The sequence below is a fragment of the Lycorma delicatula genome, chromosome 1 (genome assembly GCF_047948215.1).
Source record: "Lycorma delicatula isolate Av1 chromosome 1, ASM4794821v1, whole genome shotgun sequence".
Classification (NCBI taxonomy): domain Eukaryota; kingdom Metazoa; phylum Arthropoda; class Insecta; order Hemiptera; family Fulgoridae; genus Lycorma; species Lycorma delicatula.
The window spans coordinates 25,801,063-25,810,623 of NC_134455.1; positions in this window are offsets into that span (position 1 = coordinate 25,801,063).

Below are 9,561 nucleotides of genomic sequence, written 5' to 3' on the forward strand. Positions count from 1 at the left end.
CAAGGCATTACTAAGTCACTACTAAACATAATGTATAATAAGCATGGCTAATATTATGTAAATATGCACCTCTTTTTCTAGGGTGTTTCAGATCTGTGAAAGTATAAAATGAACATTATTTAGTGTTCCATTTTTGGAGTGGTAGATTAATTTCTGTGTAATAGATAGATATTATTAATTTGTTACAACACAATCTGTATGCGATTAACCAGACGTAAGTATTCTAATGTACAATTGAACGCTGTCATCCTCGTATTTAAGTAAAAATAATGCTACATTATTTAAAAAAAAGAATTATTATTTTTTATAGCATCTAAAGAAATTGTAACATACACGCGTAATACTTATATATTTCAAATACTTAAATTTTCTATGCACCGGTAACTTATTATTAATAATAAGTTTACATTTGTCATTACTTCTAAACACATCAAATTCTTTCATACTTTACGTAGCTGAATACGGTAACACTAAGCGTAAATTTTCTATGACATTTTAAAAATAAATTAATTGCTTTAAACAAATATTAATTTTTAAGAATAAAATTAAATTAAAGTTTATTACTTTCAAACATAAGAATATATTTTAACGCCCTAAGTTTTTTTTTTTTTTTTTAAGGTAATACCAATTTATTTGCAGATCTAAAAAATTGCTTCTTAGGAAAGGAATTCGAATCCTGAATAGAGTCTTAAGTATGAAACCTATTCACACAAGTCATTTTTTTAATCTTAAAACTAATATGGTAAATTTTTTCTTTTTTTTGTTTAACCTCCGGGACCATCGTTAGGTATTGCTTCAGAGGATGAGATGAATGATTTGTAGCGTATGTGAAAATGCCATGATTGACCGGGTTCTCCAGATGAAAGGCTGAGACGCTACTACTCGCGCCACGAAGGCCGGCAACATGGTAAATTAGGTTAAGGGAACGTAACAAATAAGTACCAAAACTAAGTAAATTTATAAAAAGAAATCCTGCCCCGGTAATAAGTAAAATGCTCAGAAGAAAATCGTATTAGCATGTCAATAAAGGCGCACATGACGTTTTATTTAGAACTTTTGATTGCATCAGAAATAAAATTAATCCTAAAAAAAGAAATTAGCAATAATGCCCCACGATTTTGAACACTATTAAGTTTTTATTCTACAAATTTTAGTTATTATCTAGTATTATTATCGTAGTAAGGTATTATACTTCTTTCTCTTCATGTTCAACGATGTAAGCGTATCCCTTTCACATCATCTATAAACTTGATTCTTCCACTTCCTTTTTTCTTACTTAACTTTCACCGTTCCTTCCAATCCTCTGGCAAACATCCCTTCCTTAGTATATATTTCAAAAGAGTTCTTTATTTTTTTCATGACTGTATTATTAAAAAAGTTTTTCCTTTGATCTTTCTTTTATTTTTTAATTTCCTCGATTCTTACCTTTTCGATCACTGAATCTTTAGTTTTTTCTTCCGTATACACATTTCCAATGGTTCCGTTCTCTTTGTTTCGTGTTTTCTTCGTGTACAAATCTCACAATCATTTATAAGGCATGAAATAATATTTTGAGAATTTGTATTTGATGTAGTAAAATATTTATATATTTTCTTTAGTTTGAAATTCAAGTTATTACTTCATATTCTACTTTTCTTATCGTATAAATCATTTTAAATCCATTACTTGGAATTTAACATAACTTTTGCTTATTCAGACTTTAGTTTTCTTTGCTACTGAATAATTATACAACTTACACTATTTAATCTGTTACCTCCTAAGGTTGGGTCCCCTCGGATCTAGCCTCTGCAGCTTTTCTTTCCACTGCACACTAAGCTGCAGAATACTTTACCATATACACATATACTACTCCAAAAACACTACACGAATTACAACATATACATTTACACAACTACACAACAATAACCAACACAATTTTCTCTTTCATTTACACTCGATGGTGTTGCGACATCTTACGAAACGCAACCGTAATCTAAGGTGGGAACTATCGTGCCGATGGGTAATGGCTCTATGTAGTGAGTCTCCAACGATGTCCTCTGGGCACCAGAGCAAACCCAGTTGTATTTAGCTGTAGCTCCAGTACGCGTGCGCTCTGTTGGAGTGGTCTATTGTATCGCCGGTTCTCGTGGGACCAAAATTTCAGTTCCTACAGCAAATTCTATGATGGTTTGTGGTCCATCTGAAAAAACCACCAACTTCAGTCTAGTGAAAAGGCCTCGGTCAGCTTCATCTGACGCGGATAATTTTGCTACAGCAGACGAAGATGGTGTCAGGTGTAAAAATGTTTGCTTTGTTGTTATCCGAAATAATCAGGAAGGTGGCCCCCTTCAAAAGGTCTCACCTTTCCTGATTAACAAAAGCGTCACAGGATGTATTGGTTCTCCGAGGAACATTAAGAAATTACGTGATGGGACAATTCTGGTTGAAAAATTTAACGATGAGCAGAGTCGCTCCCTATTGCGTCTCACCAATATGGGTGGCATAACTGTCAGTACGACATACCACGACCGTAAATACCAGCCGAGGGATAATTTTTGTCGTGAGCTTCTGGAAATGGATTTAAGTGAAATTGCTGATGAACTTCGTACGCAAGGTGTTGTAGAAGTGAAATGAATAATGAAACGGCAGAACGGAACAGAAGAACCAACACCGTCTCTTATACTGACGTTCAGTCTTCCTATTTTCCACCAGAGAAGATTAAAGTGGGTTACCTCTCCGTTCGAGTACGCCCATTCATATCCAACCCAAGGCAGTGTTTCAGATGCGAAAGGTACGGTCACACTACAACATCTTGCTCGAGGACGGAGATCTGTGCTCGATGTGCTACCCAAAATACTACCGGTACGGGCAGAAGCTACTACAGCTGGCAGTAAACCAACTAACAAGCTCCCCACAAAGGGAACCCACGTAACCAGCCCCTCTGGGATGTCAATAGCGACATCCCATTCTCATAAGTCTCCTCCACCATCACACCATATACTGGAGGATATGGTTGAAGGACCTCCCGACCCAAAGGCGTCGGAGTTATCTAAATTAAAGAACACGAAAAAGAAAAACAGAATCACATACAACTAAATTGTATATGGTTTCCTAAGTATATTTAATTTCTTTTTTTAATTATTTATTATTTTTTATTATTTATTTTTCTTGTTTTTTATTTGTCTTTATTTTTTCTTCATGAACATTTTTCAGTGGAACGTTAGAAGTCTTCGATCCCGCATTGAAGATATACTGGTACACGAACATGATCCGGTAATCATGTGTTTCCAGGAAACTCATCTTCTACAACGTGACCCAATAGCACTCAGAGGATACTTCTGTGAGAGGTACGACTGTGTAGTAGACGGTAGAGAGAGTGGTGGAGTGGCTATTTTCATGAAGGATGAAATATCAGCTACAAGGATTCAACTTATCACTCTCGTTCCTGCTGTTGCAGTAAAGATCTCTATCCCTTTCAAGTTACATATCTGCAATCTATATCTCTCGCCGAACACTAAGTTCAGTGCTCTTGATATTTCGAATCTCCTCACACAAATACCATCTCCATTGTTAATAGTAGGAGACTTCAATGCCCACCATTTCTCCTCGGGCTCGACCTTCTGCTCCACTCGAGGAAATATACAACACAGTGTGAGACAAGACTTAGACCTATGTTTGCTGAATAATGGATCTCATACATTCACGTCTTTATCACCCGGTACTATGTCTAACAACGATCTCTCCATATGCTCACGGAATTTACTCCCTCGTCTTGATTGGTCTATTTGTGATGACTTTCATGGCAGTGACCACAAACCAATTATTATTGGTTTCGGTGTGGACAACGAGATTAAGAGAAGGCCACGGAAGTGGATTCTTGAAAGGTCAGATTGGGATGGATATCATAAAGCCTTCCAATCACAGTATGACAACCGTGTGAACATCCTTGAGCAATGTTCCTCTTTTACGTCCATGATACTTGAAACTGCCTGCAGATATATCCCACAAACATCGGGTAACCCTAAACGTCCTTCCATTCCATAGTGGAATGATGATTGCAAATGTGCTATCAAGAATCGACGGCTAGCACTACGCAGGTTTAATAATAGATCTACAACTGAATACCTAAATTTGTACCGCAGGGCTAGAGCGGTATGCCGTCGGGTCTTCTTGAACGCTAAGAGGAATTCATGGACGAAATATTTGAATACCATCTCACGTACTACTCCTACGTCTACTGTGTGGAAAAAAATCCATGCGATTTTCAGATCACCAAGGCAATCTATTCTCGGTCTCATTGATGAAGGAGAACTCATTTCATCATCTTCGGCTGTAACAAATACTTTAGCAAATCTTTCCGCTCAGTGTCTCTCACTTCATCATATAGTAACGACTTTCAGAGGTACAAAGCACATATAGAAATATTGGCGTTAAACATTGGTGATTCGGTTGGTGAATTGAACACCCCATTCTTATTTAAAGAATTGTTGCACGCTCTAAAGAACTCACGTGATACTTTCCCTGGACAAGACAACGTTCGCCTTTGTATGCTTTCACACCTTCCTACCTCAGCACTACAACATCTTTTGAATATTTACAATGGTTTATTCTCTGAACAAGTATTTCCGCCCGGTTGATCAGACGCATTTATTATACCAGTACTAAAGCCTGGTAAAGACAAAACCGATCCCTCAAGCTACCACCCTGTTTCTTTAACAAGCGTGTTGTGTAAAATAATAGAGAGAATGGTAAACCGCAGGCTTACATGGTACTTGGAGAAACATGGCTTTCTTTCTTCGGAACAGTGTGGTTTCCGACAAGGAAGATCTTCCATTTAGTGTCAATGGAGGCAGCCATATAAAACGCCTTCCTGAACCAGCAACACCTCGTTGCTATCTTCTTCGATATAACAAAGGCGTACGACACAGCCTGGTGACGTGGTATTCTTAACACCCTTAGGAGATGGGGAATCAAGGGCAGTATGCTTGCTTTTATCTGGGGATTCTTAAATCACCGAACGTTTCGTGTTCGTGTAGACGATTCACTTTCAGACAGTGTCGTCTCGGAAAATGGAGTACCTCAAGGTAGTGTATTAAGTGCCTCCTAGTTTTCTGTAGCCATAATCAGCATTACCAATTGTCTACAGGCTCCTGTCTCATGTTCTCTATTCGTTGACTATTTTGTTATTTACGTTGCGAGTCGCTCAACACCCACAGCAGAGCGACTGCTACAGAACACTATATTTCGCCTTGAGGCTTGTTCAAGATCTGCTGGTTTCACATTTTCATCCGACAAGATGAAGTGTGTAATATTTTCTCGGCTACGGAACCCTTCTATTCCGCGGGTTTTTCTGAATATTGCCAAAATTAGAAAATTTTAAAAATTATTTTTAGAAAAAGCTTACTTGTAATGCTTACTAATATATCACTTATATTTTAAAAGATCAAGTTTTCTGGAAGATAACGATATTAGGAGTTTTTTTCTAGAATAACGTAATTACATGAACTTGATATTAAGTGGTTTCCAATATCAGTTATAGTATCAATACTAGCCCTAATTAAGTTAATGTTTATCTCTTTTATTTTTTTGAAGTGGTATCTGTTTAAAATAAATAGTTGTATTTTAGATTTTATTTCTTAATACCAAAGAAAATACAAATTTCTCATCGTTAACATTTATAAATGAAGCATTTTATATGTCTGATCACAGGTGTAGTAGATAAATTCAATTTCACGGGTATCGCAGAAAATTTTGCTACATGATTTATAAGGGTACGATGTTATACAAATCTAACCGACTATCTTAATCATTTTTAATTAAATCATCGCTAAATTTTTTTTTCTGTAAATATATTGGAAATACTTAAGTCGTTAACATTAATGTTCATGACCAGTTTCTCGTTTAGGAACTAAATGTTATTTTTAATTGTAAAAGGAATAACTGTCACCCTACTACCATCACAGATTTTGTCTCGATCATAAATATTATTTTAATCTTCTTTTACTGTACGTCACTTTTACTAGATTGCTATCTTTAAATTCGCTAATGTTTGTTCTTTATTAGAACAGAAATTTCATTAAAAAGAATTGCTAGAAACGTTTTTACGCAAATAAAAATAAAGTATCTGATACTATAAAAACTTGAAAATTTTACAATAAAAGAGTATTTCCTACAAAACTAATAAATATCATTAAAATTGGTTAATTTAAGATTAACGCGGAATCTTACGTGAAATATAACATGTAAATATTCCAGATATTAAAATTTTAATTTTAATATTGTTATTCCAACAGAAATAAACATAACTACAATAGATGTTTATATGAAATATTGTTTAACAGACTTAGAAAAATCTCTGAAAAAAGAACACTCGTACTGATTAGTTTTAATTCTTTGTTTGTCTACCGTCTAAATATTAAACCCACCGGGTTGGTCTAATGGTAAATTTTCATCGCAAATCAGCTGATTTTGAAGTCCGTAGTTCAAAGTTTTAAATCCTAGTAAAGTCAGTTAATTCTATACGGATCAAAACACTAGATCGTGGATGCCGGTGTACTTTAGTTGTTGGGTTTCAATTAATCACACATCTCAGGAGTGGTCGAACTGAGACTGTATAAGACTACACTTGATTTACATTCATACGTATCATTCTCATTCGTCTTCTGAAGTAATACCTTGCGGTGGTTCTGGAGGCTAATCAGAAAGATAAAAACTGTCTAAATATTTTTTTTTTTTTTTTTAACTGAATTTTTACGGGCATCGACTGCTAAGGTCATTAGCCCTCGTCACATTCTTTAAAAGAAATTATTATCTCCATCAGGATCGTCATATGTAAGGGTGTAAAGGGCCCTTACATTTTATTTAAAAACACAAACTTCACAATAAACATTAAAACATAAAAGACAAGGACAATCACAAACACTTACGGGGTGTAAAGGGCCCCAATATTAAAATTTGAGATAGGTCTCAAAAGACCATGAAATTAAAATTAAAGTTAAACTTATCAATACCATATCTTTCTTTCTTTCTTCTACGAAGTCTCATTTATAGTTTGTTTAAGCACCCTCGGGGCGACCAGAACCGCCGTTGAGCAGTATATCAGTCGTGCCAGGGTGCCGTGGCAGTTGAATCCTTCTTATATCAGGCCATAGACATGCACGGCGTACACCCATAGCCTCGCGCCCTCAATCCACCTTTGAGGGTCCCCCATGCCATCATCGGACACACCCCGACTCACTGCTCTTGAATGCGGGTGAGCCAAAATGGCCTAGGCAAGAGGGCTACCTCCCGTCACTATACGTGCCACGCTTCGAGACTCCCTTATATGCTTAGAGTATCTTTTACCACAGCTTTAAACTTCCATTTTATAGACTTTTAGGAAGTCCACTGGCGTGTAAAAATGCAACTATATTTTCTTCACTGTCTAAATATTAAATTTAGAAAATGTCTACTGTGTTTTTTAAGTATAAATAAAATAAATGAATAAAAAATAATAAGATGTTGTATTATAGGATGTAAATGAAAATTGTTTTTAGAATAAACTTTACCCCTTGTTTTTCTGACCCGCTTTAATAATTATTATGTTTCATTACAGTAGTTAAACAGACCTAATAAAATAACAAGGTTATGATACAAAGAAGTTTAGCCTTATTGTTTGCTTATTCAATTACTTGAATAAATTTCATAAGTTGTTAATAAATTTTATGAATGTATATGTTTATTTTATTACCTTCAGAAAATAAATTGTATTAAATATGTTACAGATCTGAAAGCTGTTGTGAATTGAACCACCTATGTATAATGTTTGACTATATAATCATATTGTCCTTTGTCTGTGTTATTTTTGATTTACTTTTATGTACTTTACTTTAAATGATATATATGCAACAGCTGTAAAACAGCCATAGTAATATCGAAGAAAGAATAGTGTACCAAAATCTGTCCTTAATCGGGAAACGTACCCTGGTCGTATAAAACAAACATGAAAAACACAGCTCGAAGCAGCTGTGTTTTACTACTAATTACTTTAAAAATTAAAAATATATCTGTGATAATACAATTGGTTCATGAGTACATGGATGTAATGATCGGAAATATATATAAATTTCTAATTTTTAAAATGATCGTGCAACTACTTTTCACTTATCTCTCTTTCAAAGTCATCTATTTTCTAATAAAAGAGTTTCAGCCAAAAATATAGATATTTCTGTAATCTGTAATAAAAAAAAAAAAACAAATGAATACATAATTTCAAGTTATTAAAATAAAAGTGTAGTGCTTAAATGATTTGTGCTTTTGAAAAAATTATCATTGATATCTTTTGTGTTTACTTGTTATTTTTTTTAGCGATGAAAATGTAAGATTGCTTGACTAAAGGTTTTTTATTATAAAAAAATGACCTGCTCGAGGTTAAGCAAATTAATACTTTTAATTTGAAGAAAAAATAGTTTAGACAAATTATGTAGGAATAAAACTAATAATCTTAAAATGAAAATACTCTAGATATTTTCCAAGTAAAGTAAGTATATTTAAAAATAAAAATTACAAAATTCAAAATAAATAAAACTACGACAATATTTTTATTTTTTTTTCTAGAAAAACCCTTAACTGGCTTTTAAGGTTACCAGATTTTAAAAAGGTAAAATGTAGATTTGTTTTACAATTTTTTTATTTTTTACTCTTTTTACTCTTTTTATTATTTTTGTTTTCATGATTTTTTTAATAATTTAATGTAACAAATTCTTATTTAAAAATTATATCGATGAATATAATTAGATGAACATAAAACGTTTAAAAGAATTAGATGAACATAAAACGTTTTCTTTAAAACTTGAAAATAATCAGAGACTCCTTTAACTAAATAACTACAGCCGAGACGTGTCCAATTTTAAAAATATAAATAGAGAAAGATATCTGTATATAATGTGTTTTATACGAAACGTAATAAGAAAGGGAGTCCGACAAGGGTGTTCCCTATCCCCGTTACTTTTTAATCTTTACATGGAACTAGCAGTTAATGATGTTAAAGAACAATTTAGGTTCGGAGTAACAGTACAAGGTGAAAAGATAAAGATGCTACGATTTGCTGATGATATAGTAATTCTAGCCGAGAGTAAAAAGGATTTAGAAGAAACAATGAATGGCATAGATGAAGTCCTACGCAAGAACTATCGCATGAAAATAAACAAGTACAAAACAAAAGTAATGAAATATTAGAAATATAAGTATTAGAAATAACAAAGATGGACCAATGAACGTGAAAATAGGAGGAGAAAAGATTATGGAGGTAGAAGAAGTTTGTTATTTGGGAAGTAGAATTACTAAAGATGGACGAAGCAGGAGCGATATAAAATACCGAATAGCACAAGCGAAACGAGCCTTCAGTAAGAAATATAATTTTTTTACATCAAAAATTAATTTAAATGTCAGGAAAACATTTTTGAAAGTATATGTTTGGAGTGTCGCTTTATATGGAAGTGAAACTTGGACAATCGGAGTATCTGAGAAGAAAAGATTAGAAGCTTTTGAAATGCGGTGCTATAGGAGAATGTTAAAAATCAGATGGGTGGATAAAGTGAGAAA